The sequence below is a fragment of the Phalacrocorax carbo genome, chromosome 3 (assembly GCF_963921805.1).
Source record: "Phalacrocorax carbo chromosome 3, bPhaCar2.1, whole genome shotgun sequence".
NCBI lineage: Eukaryota > Metazoa > Chordata > Aves > Suliformes > Phalacrocoracidae > Phalacrocorax > Phalacrocorax carbo.
Genome location: NC_087515.1, coordinates 87,208,765 through 87,230,496, shown reverse-complemented (window position 1 = coordinate 87,230,496; position 21,732 = coordinate 87,208,765). Strand labels below are relative to the sequence as shown.

General features: G+C 36.6%; 1 long non-coding RNA gene across 1 annotated transcript in view; it reads right to left on the bottom strand.

The window, feature by feature from the left end:
- The window catches only part of LOC135312877 (uncharacterized), a 47,278-nt gene extending 25,786 nt beyond the window's left edge, over nt 1–21,492 (bottom strand). Inside the window, exons 1-3 of the long non-coding RNA XR_010372495.1 lie at nt 21,438–21,492; nt 19,029–19,100; nt 9,722–9,775 (exon numbers count right to left, since the gene is read on the bottom strand). This is a non-coding gene — a long non-coding RNA (uncharacterized LOC135312877). The remainder of the gene's footprint in view (nt 1–9,721; nt 9,776–19,028; nt 19,101–21,437) is intronic.
- Nucleotides 21,493–21,732: the final 240 nt, after the last annotated feature.

Below are 21,732 nucleotides of genomic sequence, written 5' to 3'. Positions count from 1 at the left end.
AAAAAAGATCTTAGAAAGCTTTTAAAATCTGGTATTTGAAAATCAAAAAAGCATTTTGCAGCATTCTTTCAGCCATCACTAGTACTCTGTACATCTTAAAAATAATCACTAAAGTGATAAAAATAATTGCTTACATGAAACTCAACATCTCTGGTAAAAATGGTTTAGTGATAAAACAAAACAATTAATAAAAAAACTTCTCTGTACTTCTTTGTCTTTCAGAAATGAAGATACTGTAAAATAGTTTATTTGATGAAGTTTGTGTGGAATTCAGTTCTGTGTCATTTAATGAAAAAGACCTCTCTCTCTCACGTTTTGACATTTTCAGCATATTTTGCTCTTCTTTTGACCGTTCTGGTAACAAGGATATTCTCAGACCTTCTCCAAAGGGGGGAAAAAAAAAAAGTAAAATCAATGGAAAATGACAGAATGCAATGAAAGCAATTTTGCAGGATCAAAATTTAAATGAGCACCAGGGTTTTTGGATGCTTATCAAAGCCAAGCCAACTAATATTTTAAAGTGTGACCATTATTCCTGCATATACTAAAAATGATGGAGTGATCCAAAGTCAATAAAATCCTGTGTCATCACAGAAGAACACTACAGCAGAATTTGCAAATTTGCACCTGTAAGAGTTTAGAAGTTGGTTTGGTTTTGTGGGGATTTGTTTTGTTTTGGTTTTCCATCTCAAGCACTATAATGTGTAAGGGTTTCTGTGGTTACAGCTGACTTCGGTAGCACTATACCAGTCTATAACAGCTTTTGCTTTATCCAGAAGCGTATGCACCTAGCTTGTTTACACACCTGACAATAACCACCTTCAAGCACAGTGACTGGTGTTAAGTGAGAATCACATCACAGACGTTCAATGAGCGTCTGCATATATCGTTGTCATAATTGTACATAGTCACAGCTCAGTACATGTATGTACTGTTTTTGTGAGCTGTTTAAATGAAATGTAGCCCCAGTGTGGAACAACATGGTTAACTTGTGCACTTTTTTTCAAATACAACTCATTTGTCTGGAGAAGAGGAGGCTGAGGGGAGACCTTATCACTCTCTACAACTACTGAAAGGAGGTTGTAGCGAGGCAGGGGTCGGTGTCTTCTCCCAAGTAACAAGCGATAGGATGAGAGGAAATGGCCTCAAGCTGCGCCGGGGGAAGTTTAGGTTGGATATTAGGAAAAACTTCTTCACCAAAAGGGTTCTCAGGCATTGGAACAGGCTGCCCAAGGAAGTGGTTGAGTCTCTGTTCCTGGAGGTATTTAAAAGAAGGGTAGACGTGGTGCTTGAGGATATGGTTTAGTGGTGGACTTGACAGTGATAGGTTAGCGGTTGGACTCGATGATCTTAAGGGTCTTTCCCAACCTTAACGATACTATGATTCTATGATTTCTGATAACTGCAACTCTTCTGTAACCAATCTCTGAAACAATCAATTGGGATAAAAATTTAATTGTACTTGGCATTGCATGAGTAGTACTTTAGCATATCAAATATGAATGTTCGTTGAAGTCCTATTTTAGAGCTGGAAAATATTTATTTTTCAGTTTTATGGCAACCTAAATGGGTTTTGCTGAATCTGAGAGCTGGAGAAAAAAAAAATTAAAATACCATTTTCACATGAAGGTTATTTTAACTGCAAACTATACTTACATTTTATTATAATTAATTACACTGTTCCACATTCAGCAAGATACCGTCTAGAAATAAAAGTGGCTTATTCAAAGGTGATGCAACAAAGTTGGTGATACTCTAGTGCCAGGTGTTAGCCTTTTGCCAGAAGGTTTCTGACCAAACATTGTCCTGTTATACAAGCATGATAAGGGATGGACAGGAAATAAATAACAGAGATATTACTGCTTATTTGCCCAATGAAAAACAGAGAGTAGAAAATTGACAGCTCTTTTTTGAGAGTCTGACTGTGCTTTTTGGCAACACTTTGTAAGCAATCTAGTTTCTTATTTCAAGTAAGATTTAATTCCTATTTCCAGAACTATTGTGCATTTCGTATAACATTATTTACACGTGGAAATATTTAAAATAACATTCAAAATACATTCTTTGGATAAAAATAAATAATTATTCAGTCTCCCAAGATCAGGCTCAAAGGGTAACATAACATGTAATAAATGGACTGTAGATATTGTCAACAGCATATAATTTCTGTCATCTGTATTTTTGCATCTACTGTTTTACTGCTAGGCAAAAGCATCAGACAAAAAAATAAAACAGTAGAAGTAAAGACTTTATATTTCAAGGAGGCATCACTCCTCTGTAACAAAAACAAATACCTTAATAACTCTCCCCAACCCAATACCAGCCTTCACATGCTGTTTCTTTAATTCCAGCTTCATAACACTCATTTCCCATATGGGAGTGGGTGATCAGCAAAACAGGATTTCATGGGAGAATATTCATGAATATTCTTCACAGAATAGTGAAAAATTTAGTTAAAGTGTTCGAGAATTTCCTTAGCCTCTGACCTGATCAAAAAAAGGCTTAAATCACAAATGGTGAAAACGTTAATGTTTATGGTACTTATTTGGGATGTAAGAGTTGCTTATATCTGGGGTTTGAACTGATACTTTCCATCTCATGGTATGAGGAATACATCATCCTGTTAGGTTCCCTGGCTAACCAAGTACCTTGATTTATTCAGAGACAGTGGAATAAAAAGCAAGATCTAAAAAAATAACTTCAAGGTGGACAATGGCCTAGCAGGTGAGCTCTTTAAAGAAAACATGATATGGTTTTGGGCTCCTGTTTGCAGCCTGACTGGGCAGAGAGAATAGAGGTCCTGGTATCCCAGCCTGCCATCAGTGCCTTCATTACTGAGCTATGAAGTATTTTCATCTGTAGTACTTTGCTATTAAAACCAACAAGATTAGAGTCTTGTGTTCATCCCAGTGTGAAGGGGGAGAAAATAGCCTTGCAAGACAGAAAGCCCTTTCACACTTAACTCTGCTTACAATCCTTAAGACCACAGGCAGACACTGACTTTGTCAGCCCCCATCCCCAGCTCTAGCATACAGCTTTCGGCAACTCCTCTCCTACCTCTAGCTACTCCTTTCACTTACTTTCACCCCAGAAATAAACCTACATCTCATCTACAGCCTGCTGCCTTCTGCCAGGCACTCCTGGTGCTATGGAAGCTACCTCTCTGTGAGGCTGATCCCTGAGCTCCTGTAGTCAGTTGGTGGTTTGGTCGCCAGTCAGCTGTCCCACTGATTACACCTGGAGAGAGCTGATAATTGGTATTCAGATCAAAATGATCAGCCCACCCTGTAACTGACAAAAAAGAAATATTCTGCTGGAAACTCATCCCACATTTCCTAAATGATTAATAAATCCCAGATTCGAATCTCAGTTGATTGTGGGATTCATACAGAAAGTTTCACATAGCACTGCTCTGCACGCACTTCTTGAGCAAGTTACTTGAACTGATCTGAGAACTGGTAGAAGTTGCCCTTGGATAAGACTGCTAAACCTCCACTCCAAACTCCAACAACAATTTGAAAAGCCTCAGGAATGATGTTGCCTTGAGCAGCTAACATTGCCATTAAGAAAAAAAAAAATCCAAAACATTTCTATTTCTCAGAGATCTTTCCTTGTATTCTCCAATCTTTTTTGACGTGGGCTAGTTATCAGATCTTACTATAAATGCTGACTAACAGGTGAAAAAAAGTAACTAAAACTAAAAACTCTCATATGTACTGGAAAACTGGAGTAGCAAATATTTTTTGTGCAGAATCCCACAGAAGTGGAAATAATTGAGTCTATTTTCTGCTTGTCTCATTTTTGGTTGTGGTTATAACCACACGCTAAAAGTTACTTTCAAAAAGGGACATAGCTGTCCAACACAGACGTCAGATGGTTTCAGTCCTAAACTGAAACTGAAAATAACACCAACTTAGAGATCACCTAATTGTACAGATACCTAAATCTCACTCTGCTGTTTCAACTACGGTACTGCAAAGACAGGTATACAGGATTCACTGACAGGGAGAAGAGACAAAACGAAAGTAAAAATAAGAAATATAAAGAAATTCTGGAGACCAGCCTCTATTTTCACAGATTATTTTTGCTTTATTTAATTTTAGCAGTTGTTGGAAAAGAGGTAGTCCAAACAGGAACAAGTATCAGGAAAAAAGCAATCCCTACTTTGTCCTGCTGAAGATATTCAGATACTGCTGAATGCAGATCCATACTTCTTCCTGTTTTCTCTGCTTAAGATCATCCCCTACTTTTTAATGTAATTTAATCATTGAAATATTCATATCAGTAACATTCAGTAATATTTAACAAAAAGAAGGAAAGTGATGAAGGCCTGAGTAGGTTTTCAACAAAGATAATTTTGATAGCCTGTAATTTTAGGAAGGAAAAACATTTTCAAAAAAGAAAAAAGTGGCATAACATTAAAGAAAAAAACATTGACCAGTTCTGCATATTGTCAGCATAAATTAGACCTTGCAACAGTTCTCAGGAGACAGAACCTGTTATAGCCTATCCCAAGTGAAGGCTCAGGAAGGCAAAGTAATTGTTTGAAAATCACAACTGACTCATGTTGAGTGAGACAGCAGCTTCATCCCTAGTGGTCTGAGTTAGCACCCTGAAATAACATGCGAACAGAGATGCCCCTTCTGCTGCTATACTTGCTGTAAGTATTTGAAAGAGTTATCTATTCCAAGTAGGCGATTTTGACAGCAACTGGTACTGCTTAAACATATATTAACTGTGTTAAATTGAACTGAATGTAATGCTGGGAAGCTTTAATATAGGTCATTTGAAGACCTAAGGAGATAAACTACACACAAGGAGAAAACTCTGTCTCTGGCCATCTGCTTGTCCTGGTAACACACAGAAAATTTGCAATATGCAACAATTCCCTCAACTTGCTGAACAGCAGGTGCCCATCTTTTCCTTCAGCTGTCCAAAAACTGTTCCCTTACAACTGCCCCCCTTCTCCCTGAAGGATTCTTCCATATTTTTTGTAATGCAAATTTAGAATAAGGAAGAACAGGTTCTGTTTGAACTAGAATTATATCATTTACATGGTAACCAATGGATCTAAAATCTCGTTCTGTCCTGTGAGCATTCTGCTAAATGAACAATCACTTTTTTTCCCCCCTAGTGTAACATCTTTTACAAATGAAAATGACAGCAGTATTTTACAAACAATAAAAAGCACCGGGTGTGAGGATTGCGAATAAGGAATCCTGTTTCTACTGTGCTGTTTTTCTCAATGTATGCTAAACCGTAAGTAAAGCAATAAACAATACCAGAATGAGTTATTTTCTTACATCCTTGACAATCATTTTTGTCTTCAACTGAAAGGGGGTTACTGTTAGTTCAGGACCAAGAAATATCATGGTGAGATGCGACAGAAGGAGTTGAGAAGGGTATTCCATTCAAAAAACCCCCGCCATTTAAGGGATTAAAGGTTAAGATAAGACAATGTTAAATTCAACAGGCAACTGTATGTCTTTTATGCATATATTTTGAACATTTATGTTTTTAATTATATGCCATATGCATTCTGGAAAGATCTTGTGCCCCACAGTTAAAATTCAATGCAATACATTAAGTTTTGCCATGGACATTGGGACTGCTAAAATAAATAATTAAAGCTCCAAATCTACAGCCCCATCAGAAAGAAAATATAAATAGCAAATGTAGATTTTAAGCACATAGTCCAAAACTGTCATCTCAGCAGCCACTTAGCAGCCACTCATGTGTCTTTAGCTGTCTCCTCATTCTTCCTGGAGGTTTCATAGCCATTTATATACTTCTGTACATCCTTTACCTCATTTCTGCCTAAGTCTTTTGGTACCAGGATTTCAGTCATCAGAAATTTGATCAAATAAGTGTATTCTAGCTGTGAATAAATGGCCATCAAAACTTTCACAAATTGCAATTGTGGCTGCTCTGATTTTGGTGTTTCCACAGTGCACCTTGTCCAGCATGCTCTAGGTTAGAACAATCCCTAGAAAATTAAAGACTTGAATTTTAAGCCTTCCTTAAACTGATTTTTATGTAAGTGGATTGATTGCTCAAATATCCAGGGAAAATGGCTGTTTAGCCCTCCCATTAAAGTCACTGTGCAGAGCGAGAAGCTCATAAGGGCTATGGGTGAAGCATCATCTTGGTGGCATAGGCATTTATCTGGAATACAGGAAAATGTGTATTCAAATTCCAGGAGACTGAGAAGGGAATGAACCCACTTCTGTAAGCTAGGCAAACGTTTCATGTCCTGGTAAACAAGAAAGACGAAAAGATGCCAGCAAAGGGTGCCAGCACTTTCCTTTCGTTTTTAAAGACAGCATAGGCTGCATTTGCATTTCAGCTGTTTGACACAGTTCCTGACAGTTGCTGTTGGATAAAACCCTGCAACAGGCTAGGGCACAGTTTTTGGCACCCTAAATGAACTCTTGCAGAAGGCCCAATTGGAACTGCTCTGTTCTTGAGTAGCTCAGGTCTCTAAGTACCAAACAGCTTACAGGTGGAAAACTAGGAAATTTATGAAATTCAGGCACCTTCAGAGCTAAGCACCACAAAGGACTAATTTTGATTACAGATTTGGATTTAAACACCCAAATTCCAGTAAAATGCTATTTTAGAAATGTACACACAGTATTGGATCTGATCCCTAGTCTTCCAGTGTTTCAGTTTCCCCACGCATAACATTAATAATTTCTCTCAGTAGTATGAAGATATTTTGAGGATGAATTTGATATACAGATCTAATATGATGATGATAGTAGCATTTAATAAGATAGATAAAAATAATATGACATAATACCACTTAAAATGTTGCAAAGTATTAGAGATACATTTTGGTCCTCATGATTTGTTTCATTTTTAGCAGGTTACACTGGTCTTCTGTTTGAATGACCCTGTTTATCTCTGACATGGGCTGTAATTTTAAAACCAGCTTCTCTTTTCAAGTTCTCTGGCTTCCAAGAATCCAAGAGGCTACTTGTAGAGTTTGGCATTACATCAGTGTAATGTATGTTTAGCTGTTCCATTTACAATTATGATTTTTTGGGTCTTTTTAAGATTCTGTTCCCTTTTAGGGATATAGATGCACAGCAGCAGCAGAGAGGAAAGCTCTTTGCTTTGCATTGTTCAGATAGCTCAAGCCTGGGTCAGGAGAAAACTTTTGGAAGGGGAGATGCTTCTTTCCCTGACAGCAGCTGACCTTCCTCAGTAGGGAGAAGCTTCTGGAGAGTAGGATGTGTGTAGCAGAGTGTGAAGGACACACAGCAAGCAGAGAGTCTGCAGCAGGAACAGAGACTGGGCAGCTCCACAGAGGATCAATGGGCAGGCGCACAGCCAGGCCTCCCAGAGGACAGAAGGAAAAAAGTCATTTTCTTAGGACAGGGGGTAGATGCTGTTGGAAGCTGAGTAACCGCTAAACCTTTCTGGACAAAGATCAGACTGGAAGGATATCTACTGTTAGAGGACAGTATACATGGGAAGCAGGAGGAGATGGGGTTTTTTTGTTTTTTTTTTTTTTCCCCCTTTCTTCAGATGTACTTAAACGACTGGGTTTTCATACCAGGGAAAACACTGTCACCACTCACCCCACCCCACTCCCCAAGCAAAGCAAAGCAAAACAAAGCAAAACAAATAACTGAACAACTGGATTATCTGTTTAACCCAGGCAATAAGGTCCACTGTCATCAGTGAAGTCATCAGTGTCATTTCGCATAGGAGATTTGCTGTGTAAGGTGGAGGAGAAAGAAAATTCATTCCCATTGGAAATGTCAGTAAAGTTTTATCCTGTTGCTTGAGCAGAAGACAGCCTGAAAGACAATATCCTATGGAAAGTTGTGTCAAGAAAGCAGCTGCCAGGAAAGATAAGGCCAAGAAAATAATGATCATTTCAGTTCCTCAAAACTGCAAGAACTTTGTGACTAAATTTGCTTTGACCCTGCTAGGAAGGAAGCCTGGAGGCTGCTGCTGCTAAATGACAGGACCATCATCAAAGGGCAACCACATGGGCAAGTACTGCCATCTCATTTATACCATGGCCAAACGGCAAAGGACACGCTTTCTGGCAAAGAGATTGTGATAATATTTCACCAGAGGAAGAAAGGGTGCTGTGTTCCCTGGAACAACACTCTGAATCTAGACGGCAGGTGTCAGTAAAGACTCTTCTTCTTACAAGTACGCCCAGGAAACAAAAAATCTGACTTGGCCAGCCCTCTGGAAGGAGGCTTGACCCACTTTGGGAGCAAATGAAGCAAGTCCAATTAACACAAACCAAATATGAGTTGTGTATAGGGTTCTATCCCTCCCTGTTTTTGCCCTCCCCTGCTCTACTAGTAATAATTATTGTTTTAAAGAGAAACAAACCATCACAGCCTTTTTGCTCTTTTACTTAGTGAGTATGGGAAGCTGTTAAGACAAAGTATCTTACCAGTGCCATATTTTCTAAAGTGCTGTTACCAACACAAGATGGTTTTTCCAGCAGAAGGCCTAATAATGTCAAAAGAGCACAGGAGGTCCCATAAGCAGGAAGTAATGGCAGTTTCATGCAACACGTGAAATTACAATGCATCTTAGGAGTATATCAAATCCCTTTTTCTTTATAATTTCTGAATTCCATAGGGGCCATGAAACACATATTTAAAAGGTGTGCAGAAGGACCTTATTCATTAAACAGCAGAGAAAAGTAGTTGAAGCTTTATTAAAAATTGACTAATAGGCATGCCAGATAATTGAACTGACAGGCTGTTTTGACAGCTGCAAGCAAAAATCTGCTTGCTCTAAACAGTTGGTGTAAATCTTTTAGATTTCTAGAAAGGGAAATGATGTACTGGTTTAACTCTAATCAGTTTATAAAGTTAAAAAAAAATTCTAACTGTTCACCTGACTAGTTGAAGTTATGCTAATTGGAGGTACTGCCAATCATTTCAATGGTAAGGTTTGAACATAAAGAATTGCCAAGTTCTCACACAATGAGAAAGGTGGAAGGTGAATACTTAAAAAAAGTTTTGGTTAGCAGAACATGTAAATTAAGATGAAAACATAACTCTGAACTTGATTTCCAGAAAGGCACTGAAATATTCAATCTGACTGAAGTTAGTGGATTTTGCAAGCGCCTATCAGCTTTGAAAATCAGGCTGCAACTAACTAACAAATGTGACAAACAATCTGCACCTTGAGTGAGCTAACATAAAATAATAGGCAATTATACTGTCTAAATGAAAAAAAAAAGAAAGGAGAAAAAAGTGAAAAAAAAATCAGAGAGAGGATACTCATCAGATTTTCCAAGTATGAGAATTCAAAGTAGCAGGAAGAAAGAAAGAAAAAAAAAAATAAAAGTTAGGCAGGAAAGAAATAATTAAAGTAAAAATTAGTTAATTAAAAAGGAAAAATTGAGCAGGCAGGCAAGTGTCAGAATAAAGAAAGAAAATTTTAAAAAGGACAAGCAAAATAATAGAAAGTTAGGGTAAATGAAGACTCAGAAGAGCTAATGGAAGATTAAATAGTTTAAGAAGATTATGTAGATATTGACATATTAGATAATTAGAATTTACATGAATGCAGGGCTTGCTAATAAAACAATGAGGATAGGACCATGATACTCTGTATTCAACATTTAGGTGTTCTTTTAACCTGTATATACAAGTATATATTTTATGTCTAGAGTTAGAACAGATCCATTCTCTTTAGAAAACTCACAAAAAGTAGAATAAATGGGTGAACTCACCACAGCTGTGTCATTTCAGCTATAGGCACATATAGAATAAGAATAGTACAGCAACTGCCAAGAGAAGAAAAAAACTTTTAGAAAAATGAGTAACCAACACACTGAGAATAGTCAACCTGGTATTTAATTATAACATCTCTAAAACAGAAGGGTGCAGCTATTGAATTTCTGTATGTGCTTTTTTTTAAAGAAAAAAGGTAAACAAACCAAAAGTTTTAGTATCCATATACTGCAAATACTTCCATGCTGAACTTATCTGATGTTTGATTAATGTATTGGACTTATGTATAATAACTGAACAAGAAACATACATGCTGTTTTGAAGGGTTTATTTGATTTGATTGTAGAAGTCTTTTAGTCATTCCATATGAGGAGTGCTGTTAGAAATGTGTATTTCACAGTTATCAGCTTTAAACTACCCTTTATTCCAAGAGGGAAGCACAATTGAACCACTGACTATTAGTAAAACTGGTTTACAAATGAAATTTGATTGATATTTTTAGATTTCTCAGGACTCTATGTGGCACAGCTTTGTATAAAATACATTTGTTCAAAATGCAACAGAGCTCAGAATTGCCAGGAACAATTTAAACCCCATAAATGTTTCCTCTAAATTGAATCAGAGAAGGCTGAGAAGCCTCTAAACACTGTACAGGGATTCAATGTTTAGATTTTAAATGAAACAATTTTAAAAATTGGAGCCTTGCCATCATTTATAACACTGTCAGAGTCAGTGCTCCAGTATAATAGGTTGATTTTCCTCTTCTGTTCCTAGCTCATCTTTACTGGAGGCTTTCACTATGAAACATAGTAAATGAGGGAGGTGGGAGGAGTAGGGAGAATAAAAAGTTAAATGAAACGTTATTACAGAAAACTATTTTCAGAAATTTCATTTTATATTTAATAGGAATATTTTTTGCTTACACCCAAGCCTAAACACCATTTTTATGAAACACAGGAAAACATCTCAGCTATTTTCTTGTTTCATTATATCCAAATACATTAATTTCTTGGTTTCAATGAAGATTTATGCTACCTATATTGCACAAGGTAAGTGTAAATAAGAGCTATAAATTGCTAAGCAGTTAATGTTGCTTGTGAATGGACCTATTGTTCTCTAAACAGCCCGAATTTTAGAGAATTCAGCTAACTTAACGCCTATGAGGTGCCATACAGGAAAAATGCTATAAAAATCTAATAACTATAAATATGCATTGGTATTAAGTTATATTAGTTTGGGTGAAAGTGCATACATTTAGAACTTATTAATATATATACAGTTAAAAGAAGTTTAAATTAAAAATGGTGTGGGCACATGTGTGTCCAGCTCACCACATACATACTTACCCTTTCATTTGATTTGATGTTTAGTTATTAATTCTTGGAAATACAGGCTATCTAGAAGTGTCTGTACTGTAGAGAGTGAGAATATTGCAAGCTTTCAGTGTAGCTTGCAATGAATTTCTCATGAGTGGAGGACACTCTTGGTTAGCAGGTTTTTCTCTAACTTTCAGAAAGTTAATATTTTAACACAAGGCCTAGAACTAACTCGAAACAACAGCACTGATAACATACCAGATCTTAGAGGAAATGTAGATCTCCTCACTCTGTATGGCCAATATCAGGATCCAAAGTAAAAGCCTAGATTTCAAATTCTTTATATTGTGCCAAATTTCAGTGGCAAGGGTCATAGCAACTCTTTAAGCCTCAATAGCTCTACTATACTCACCCCACTGAAAGGTAGTTAATTGCTATGTGATATTAAGAAACAGGAAGGATTAACTTGTGTTAATCGCAACCTTAACTGTTGCGATTGGTAGTATCTGCAAATCTAGCAAACAAGAGAATATGGTAAAGGAACATCAGCCTTCACTAGATGAACTGGGAGCTGCCTATGAGTGTCAAAGCATGGCACATAAGATACCAAAGTCAACTACAAATCACCTGTCTTATACTGTATGAAGACACTATATCCACCGCCAGAGCCAGTTCATTCACAGCCAGTTTTCATGCTGCTATCATTCTCTCTAACGTATGATGTAGCCATACTCTATCATTGTTTTACTTCTCCTTTTAAAGGTCTTGGACACATAAAAATGCATTTCTGAGCATTGTTCTTATACGATAAGGAGACGTCTTCATCTATTTGAACGTAAATTGTGCTAATATAAAAATGAGCCACTGGTTGTATGTTAGCCTTGAGGCTACTATAGCTTATCTTTTAAGACTAAAGAAATACGGTGTAAAACCATGCCTTGAATTAAGACCATGCCTATACTCTGACAGTTAAGTATATTCCTAGGTTGTTTTTTTTTCATGATGTTCTGTTTCTAGACAATTCATGTGTAATAAAAAACTTTAAAAAGGAACCAAACAGAGTAACAACTTCCATGGGTGGTGATTCCTCAAATCATAACATAACTCACTATTTTTGTTGCAATGGTAACAGGAAACACTTATTTAAAAGGAAGGGAAATTGTTATTAGTTTCAGTACATAATCTTTTTGCAAAAAAATGCCGGTTTCAGTTAATACGTATTAATTCAAAGGAATGCATCCGTTAAAATTGATATGCAGTGGCTCTGAATGGTAATTTCTTACTGTAAGTCTGAATTGAGCTTTGAAGAGCATATCTCATTTTGAAAATAATAGTTTGACCAAGATATTCAAAGAAACTAAAATGAAATGGATCTGAGGGTGAAGAATAAGGGACGAAGTTTTAATAGATCACAGGAAAACGTGGCACATCCTAAAATAGGTTGGAAAAAAAATGTATTCCTAATTCCTTTGCCATGGCCTTCTCTCAAAATCAGACAAAGTCCAAGTCAAAGTAATATAAAACAGTAATCTTCCTTTTCTTTGGCTCTGTAGTTTAACTAAACCTGAAAATCATGAAATATAACAAAATTATTGCTCAGCTTAAAGTTAAACCATTCCTTAAGCTTGAAAGAGAGTTGGAAGGATGTCAGGGAGAAGATGCAAATGGGAGTATCATTAGAAGCTGGGAACAGGATATTTCCTACAATGACCAAGAAAAATTTGAAAGGAACTTGCTGAGTTCATTAGGGCTCATTAGATTCTTGCTACATCTTTTTTTCATATTCATACAGGCCAAATCCTAGCCTGCATGTAGCTAAGCAGGATTGCTACCTTTGCTCATATTTCTTTGTTGCATGCTTAGTTTGAGAATTATGTTTCAAGGACCATTTTAAGAAAACAAATCCTTTTAAGAAAGAATTGCCTCACTTTCACTTCATACTTGCAGTGGATAGAGCTTTGTTTGTTAAATATGTTACTGTCTTGTCTTATACCGCTCCAAATATATGCAAAGCAACTGGTTGTCTCTTATTCAAATTTTTGGGCATATTAAGCTGGTTAGGTAGTATACAACTGAAATAAAACAATATGGTACAATATGTAAGCATTAAATAATTAGCATCATTAATCTTTTTCTTGAGCTACAGATTCTCATAAACTACAGGTATATAGCAGAGCAACAACAACATAGCTATGAAGTGCCCTGAGCCATCCTTTCCAGAATCGCTAGTGTTGGGTTGTAAACATCGTTGTTCATCTCATGTTTTTAATGTCCATATTAAGTAGGGAACTATTGTTGAGGATCCATCCTTGCTTTGTGCAAGGAGAAGAAAGAACTTGGCTAGGCTGGCCTCTAGGAACACATTTTTTATCAGGGTAATTTTGGGTATTTTCAACTAGTCACAGAAATAATTATGGACATTGGAAAGGAGGAGGTGTGTGGAACACACCAAATAAAACAATAGCACATTTATAAGCATTCCTTGTTTCCAGAGCTTTTTTTTATTATATATGCCTTTAATTTGGGCTCTGAGAATAAAACCTGAAATATTTAAGTGCTTTATTTTTTTTTCCTTTAAGAGTTTTCATTTTTTTCCTAAATAGTGTCTTTATAGGCAGCCTCAGAAAAGAGAAGTTGATGAGACAATTTTCCCAACTCCTGCAAGTCTGGAATTGTGCTCCTTTGAGTTTCTATTGGGATGGAAAAGCACCATTCTTTATTTTTCCTCTCTATTATGGGGTTCAAGTGTGTGTATCATTTTCTATGGTCCCAGCCATAAAGCTGGTTCTGAAATAGTGTAATTAAACGGTACATGCTGATATCTTAAAAAAATAGATGCCATAATTTTTGGTAGCTTTTGTATATGTTTCTCCCTCACTGAAAATGTTATAAAACAGTGATACATTTTAAATGTAACAGATCACCTGTTTTTAAAAATGAGTACAGGGATGTATGTGTTCGTCTATGTCTATAAAACACACATGCATGCATGCATAATTTGCTTTCTACATACTTTCTGTTCAGAAATAACTATAGCTGGTGTCTGGATACTAGAAGAATAAAATAAAATAATGCACTGCAAGCATGTGAGATTCGATTCACTGTAAGTTTTGGTGGCTGCTTCCAGAGACAGACTTAGTAGTAAAGCTGTTATGGATAACACAAGTACAACTGCACTGAAGCCCAGAGACTAGAAAGGCCAAACTGGAAATGACAAGGGAGAAAACAACACTGAGGCTTGGCTGAAGCAACTGTCTGACATTATCCCTTTCAACAAGACTCATTGCATCTATGCTACTCTCTAAATAGGACTCTAGCGCTGGAAAGTGTGGTTTACAAAGAGTGACATGAATTTTCTAGTCTATTAAATGCCCCAGGAGCTTTTCCAAAAGTCAGTGCTATTTGACTAAAGAAAATGTTTGATCTGGGGATATATACGAGACTTCATAACACAGACTTCACTCCATGAACATTCAGGTCAATGTATAGACTGTATGCAAGGTCAGCTTCAGTTCTGCTCCCTGTTATTCCGTGAAGAAATTAACCATTTCTTTCCCATTCCTCAGTTTTCTCACCTGTGGAGAGAGAAACTCCACTACCTATGCTAGATGAACCATGCTAGATGAAAGTACTATATAATAACCAGGACTGGCTGGTTTTACACAAATTGCCATCATAAATTTTAGATGGTTTGAACATATATTCAAAATGTGTATTTGTGAAGAACTACCTTCTTAAAAAAGGCAAAGTAATTTAATAAGCAACTTTATAACCAGTGCAGACTCAAGTTTTGACACTGTTTTTATTTAGTTCGTCATTTTCTGGGGCTTGTGGGTTGTTTTTTGTTTCATTTTGTTTTGTTTTTGTGGTGGTAGAACAATATTTTTTTATATATATCTACAGAATTTCAAGCAGACTTTGAAGAATTTTTGGGTGAACATAGAATCATGCTGTTATGTTTTTATTATTTTGAGTGGAGTCTTTTTCCCTTTCCAGACAACATTTAACAACAGAGGTACTAAGAGGAATATTTTGGTGACATATTATCTCAGATCTCAGGGGCAGGGGTTGGAGGGGGCAACAAAGGATTAGCCTCAGCTGAGAAATACTCAGTGGGCTGTATTTTATATATACCTTTGAGTCTTGAAATCATTTGAAAGGACAGGCACACTGGAGAAATTATATCCTATATATAGGTATAACCTCCAGGAGAAAGAAACCCCTTGGGAACCTACGTCTTCCAAAAGGCGCATTTTTGTGTGCATTTGTGGTTTAGCTGTTTTGGGAATCTTGACTTTGTGGAGTGGAAGGATCCACATTACATCCACACACAGTCTGTGTGTCTTTCCCATGAGATATAAAAGAGTCTCATGACAGTTTTATTTTATTTGCTCCAAATTCTTCTAGATCTTGAATCCCAAATTTAAGGAAACAGTCCCTTTCTGTGCACTTGACTGACTGTGTCACAATCTATTGGGTTTATGTTGTGTCAGATTGTAGAGGCCAATACACCTCTTACTCTTGCAGAATCATAGGAAAGAATTGCTTCTGACATATTCAAGAGAACAAGTTTATATCATAAAGCTAAAATAAATAAGAACATGATTGGAAACTAATGCAGTCATTTAAGTCTTAAGCAGTTTTGTCTTTTTTTTTTCCCTAGCTGCAGTTCCTCTAATGTCTCTAAATGATGCTGGGAGGAAAATACTCTCACTGCAATGTAGATTTGGATTATTTAATAAATTAGCAGCAAAGTTTATGAAGTGTTCTGTCTCTCTGAAAGCCATAATAACAGTATACATAGCTTCTTCTCTTTGCCTCTCTTTATGACTGAGCAGTTTGGGAAGACGTTGGTGTGGGTGTTGGTTAAGATAATAATTGTTCACAGAATATAGAAACTGCAATAGAAACTGGAGACATTCCTGTCTCTTTCTCTGCTCTTTTAGTCAGTGAACAAAGGGTCTTTATTATCTCAGGCACTCCATGGAGAAATATGCATTACTTTTCAAATAAGATGCTGGGTGGCCAATTGGCATAACATTTTTGGATAATGTTTGTAAATGTTGTAAACCTGCAAGCATTTTTATGATTGCTCAAAGATTACAGGCAAGTTTAGAGCAAGGCTGAGTTTAGAGTTCTGAAAGGTTTCAAGCCAATCTCTTCATAAGATGCAGTGAGAGGAAAGTCAGGGAGGATATACGGTTTCAAAGTAGTTTCTGTTCATGGCTAGTTACCCTTCTGTGTCCTTTTCTTCTTTTTAAGGTTGACTTTGTCATTTTGCACTTTCTGATCTTTTACTTTTCTTAAGTGAAAGTAAGACATTTTCTCAGTTCTAGGCTGTGGTTCCAGGTAGTGATATGGGAGTTCTTTTTATTTTATGGCCCAACATGGCTCTTAGAAGGGTCTATTTCTGCAAGCTTTTGACGATCAAAGTTTAGTGACCTCCAGAATAATCTGATAATAAATAACTGATTCTTCCTCTGATTGTGAAAATCTGTTGTATTCTTGAGATTTGTATGGATTCATATCTCATTCTTTATACCCTTTTCTAAGAACCATTTTATTCAGTCATTTATTTAAGGAAAAAAAAAAAAAGGACTGCTATACATATTATAGGGCTTGTGCGTGTAATTAATGCATACATTCATTCAAGTGGCAGAAAGAAAAAGGAGAATGTAAAATGTGGAATTAGATGTAGGTTTTTGCCCTTAGTGTAATTTGGCATCTTTCCATAGACTTCACTGGAATTATAATCTGTGCCAATGAGTATAATACCAGGTTCCCAGTAAACTTCCATGCATTCATTCACTTGGCTAGACATGAATTTCTGTGTATGAAGCTTAAAAAGACATATTTTTATATTTTTCTTGAATATTTCTTTCAACATGGTAATTAGGATAATGGATCATGCCCCCACTACAATCTATGAATCAGTGAGACAACTGTGCTTGTCTATGGTAACGCATATCACAACCCTGGGGCAAAGCACATGAGAACTGGGGAAAGCATTCTCAGGGAGAGCTGTCTAACAAAATACATTTCTACCTAAGGCAACTAATATCCTCTGAAACCTATGAGTCTGTTTTAGCAACTCTAACTCGATGGGAATTCCAATTAGGGTGTCCTTACTAAAGATGTCTCTGTTATAGATAACTTTGGAGACCACCTACATCTTCAATTAGTAGCTCTGAAGGTGCATGAAATTATTTTTATGAATTAATGTGTACATATTCTTGGGGTTTTTTTTTGATCCCTCTGTGCTTGTACTACTTTCCTCTGTTTCTTCCAATGACATTTCTTGTTGTGTCAGTCTGGTAATGATGACCATTGAGCTAATTTTCAGAGGATTGTATTAACACTAACCTTTGGCTCACCCATCTGTTCCTCACTTTATTGCTTCAAATGTCTCCTTTCTGACTCATTGTTCAACTGGAATAGAGGCGAAATTCCTCCAAGCCCAGCAGGGCCTTGCTGGGCCATTTCTGACTGCAGAAGGCTGCTTAGTACTTTAATCTGAATCATTTGCTCTTGTCATTTATGTTTTCTTAACACTGAACATCTTGCTGGATGTCCGTGGCAAATACAACATCTGTGGATGACAGTAGGCTTTCCTTTCAAAATAACAAAGGAACACGTCTCAGCTCCCGTCATCTGACAGGGGTTTGGACCTCCCCTTCAGTCTCTTCTCTCCAGGGAATGAGTAGCTCCTAGTTTGTTTAACTCCTGCCTTTACATACTAAGCACAAATATGTGAAACTAAGGATAAGATGAAACTCTCTAGTTTTGTGTAATGGCACGATAAATTGTTCAGCAGAGCTACAGGTAAATTTCTACTGGAGGAATGCACAGACATACCAAAATCCAGAGTATTTCCAAACTAGCTATTCATAATTGCATGTATACTTCTTGGTAAAGCCTTTAATAGTGCTGGAGCTGTATAAACAAAGCAAGCTACTAAATGTAGTGTATATTTGGAATTTAATACTCTCTGTATTAGCACTTCCACACTTTTTTTGGCTGGTAAAAATAAAGTGATTCATTTTTCATTCTGATTTACTCTTGAATTTGTCTGACACGTTATTTTAATAGAAAGTGTTCCTTTCTTATCTTTTCCCACTCCAAAAACAAATATACAAATACAAAACAAAAAAACAAACTTCAGAATATAAGAACATAATAATAACACCATGCCAGATTTGTTGCTGCTGGGAGATTTTTTCCCTCCAGATTGCCCTGCTTTCAGTGCACCATCATAAAATATATTTTAATGTAATTTAAAACATATGTTTTAAAGTGTGTTCTGCAGCAACTGAAGAAAAATGTGAACAACCAAGCCATTAAAATTGCAATACATTTTGCATACCTTAAATGCAGATACTAAGGACTATTTTGCATTGCAATAATCTTATTCTTCTAAATTAAGTTCAGGTGTCAGGCTAAAACACTGGGCCTGGATGACAGCTAAATGAAGGATCTTTACTCTCCAGACCAGCAAGCTACAGTGAGAAAGAAGAAAGGGGGAAGGGAGGCAACAAAATTGTCAAGTAGATGAATATAGCCTCTTAATATCAGCAGTAATGGAGAAACTGTTTGCCATCATGCAAATCTGTGCTTAGTGAGCAAAAAACCTTCTCCAAGGTTCTCCATCAATGTCATTTGTATACCTACATAGATTTAAAACAAGTAACCAAGTGTAATATAAAAGTATCATACACTTACTTCCTAAATGTTTTCTATTTAGCAGAATATTTTAGTGACTAGGTTAGATACATGCGTATGAGCTTTCTTACTAGAACATACAGTGTTTAAGGTAAAAGAATATATATAAAGATTACATGGTATATATTTTTGTATGCCAGAGCCAATGCTACGGCAAAAAAAGAGGTAAACCCATATTTCTCTGTAAAGAACAGATGTACTTTAGCTGACTATTTGCAAGTATAATAGGAAGCTGTGAGGTTGGAACTTGAAAAATGGTTATGTTACTTACAGGAAACATATCAAAACTGAGAGACAGCTGGAAATTGCAGTAGATGAGACACTGGAAAAGTCCAGGAATCTTCTGCCAAAATCAGATACAGCAGTATTAGATCCAAATGGATTTACTTGCCTTTCGTCAACATAGCTACCTGCATATGCATGTATTATACGTCTCTTTGACTTAAGTATTACTAGTACATTTGCAAGACAGGATTGTTGGGTTGTTTTTTTGTTGGTTTGTTTGTTTTTCCTGCTGTAAGGATATTACCTAATTCAAAACCTTGCCCCCATCTGAGATTACATATATATTCTGAAAAATCTGAACAGCTGACAAATCGTATATGCTTAAGCGGAATCACTGCAAAAATCCTTTCAGACCAGTGTCATTCTATTTGTTGTGCATGGTGGCATTGTTGTATTTCCAGAAAAAAATTGCGTGATTCATGCCATTTCAATATGTAGATGGTTCTGAACATTATCTCCTCCCTTTTTATCTCGAAGTTATTTTGAAAGTTGTTCTAATTCTTGTTTCTTGAGAATTAATATTTACCTATCTTTTCCCGCTTATTTCCCCCAAATCCCTTAATAATATGAATTAAAATCAAAATATTCACCCAAAATACTGATAATAACTTTCACAGTTCAAATAAAATGGGAATAGAATTGGACTCCTGGGAATGAAAGATACAGTAATAAAATATATCATTGTAGCTATCCCACTAAAATAAGCAGGGAGAATCTTGGCCTTACTGAAGACATCCCAATGGGTATTTTCAACGTATTTTTGCAGGATATCTGTTAGTGCAAAATGCCTTCACAGAATTTGTTCCTACAAAACTGAAAACAAAAATGGGTCTTTTAAATTGTCTGTTGCCTGGTTTTGTCCTTGTTCATTGCATTTGCTTTGTGAATTGCCTGTTTTTCACTATGTCTCTTGATAACATATCACCTCTGGAACTACAGATTGATGCTAGAACTGAAATGAATCAGGATTTTTTAAAATAAAATTATATAACGAGAGGACCATGAGGCACATGAGTGCATGTTATCTACCTTTTGAAGTGCAAATTTATCTTTCAGTAAAAGAATCAGCTGAGAATGTATGCAGCGAAGACCCTTGCCTTATTTGCTCCCTGAGAGTAGAGATTTCAGCTGTGGACACAAAAGGAGGAGGATCTGTGATGCTGTGAATATTTAGTGTAATTCAGATTAGAGTGTCCACTGAGGTAAGAAATAGGTGCCCCAAAGAAATCAAACAGTGCAGTCAGTGCTCCAGAGAATTTTTGGATGGTATTAGAACATATTGTCACATTATTACCCTGGTGTTCTGGCCAAAAGAATAAGAAGAGGAGCAATTTTTGTGACCAAATTTAGTGAATACATTCCTTTCTTCTATATCATGCAAAATTCCTTGCCACCTATCCTTTCTCTGCCTCCCTTACATCCCAAAACTGAGGTCTCTCAGATAATTTCAACTCCACTTCCTCATGTTGAAGGTTTTGAATTATTTATTTTTTTTTTAATTCAGGATCTGATAGAATGCAGCACATTTATACACTAAAAGATGAACAGAGAAAGGCTATCAGTGTAAATGCAGAACTCTGCTTTACTTCACCAGTTGCTTAGTAATAATTAACAGCTTCATTGTTTGCTTTCCAGCTATGCAGAGTTTTGAGGCAAGGAACTCAAACCTGACAAACAAAGTGCTCTATAAACACTAATGAAGTCCTGGAACATGCTGTGACCCAGGTAATTATTATTAGACTAATTCTACAGGTAGGTAAACTGTATCACAGGAACTAAGTTACTTTTGTGTCAAAGAATTCTATGGCAGAGCTTAGAAGTCCTCTGTTCCAGTTCCACTCCTTTTACTAGACAATGCTCTGTCCCTTAGGATCATCAGTTTTTAAGGAGTTTGGCCTTTAATTACTCCCTCACCCACCATATACACCATTCTTTGTAAAGAACTGAAATTATTAATATTTATATGAAGGCAGACAAGTCCTTGACCTAAAAGGAGGGAGTTAAACAGTGATGTGGTTGCAGGCAGCAGAAGTGACATGAGAAAGAAACAAGCAGGTATTAGTAGGAGAGGATGAGGAGAGAAAAGAAAAATTAACTCCCTGCTTCCCTGTGGTAAATCTCCTTTCCCACCTTTCGTACAGGGATTGAACGATGCAGAGGTCTGATCATTCCTCAGAAGGATGACAGTTATTTCAGCAGATCTCTCTGGGTATTTTCTCATTATGTACCTCTTCCAAAATGGCTGAGAAATATGAGATTTGGATCCTAATATTTGTTATTTGTCTGTACTGAAAGAATAGTATAGGAATAGTATAGGAAGTAACAGTAATGGTATAGGAAGTACAGGGATGATATAGGAATAGTAAGAGAAGTGCAGTAATAGCATAGGAAGTACCTAGGCAGTCGCAGCAGAGAGTCTTCTCGTAGCAGCGCACCAAGGTCAAACACATGTGCCCCTCTGGCACATGCAATACTCAGTCTCACTGAGCTATTGATCTTCTGAAATGTTAGACACCGTTTTGGACAAAGTACTCAGGATTGGTGGGAAACAGTGTTATAAAGCGTGCACTGTATTTCATGGGGGTATATAGGAAGTGAAGATACAAGTAGCGTATAATTCTCTCTGGTTGCAGTATATACTGAACAATGATTTACTTATTTCCTAAAATCAAAAGAAGCCATATCCAAGC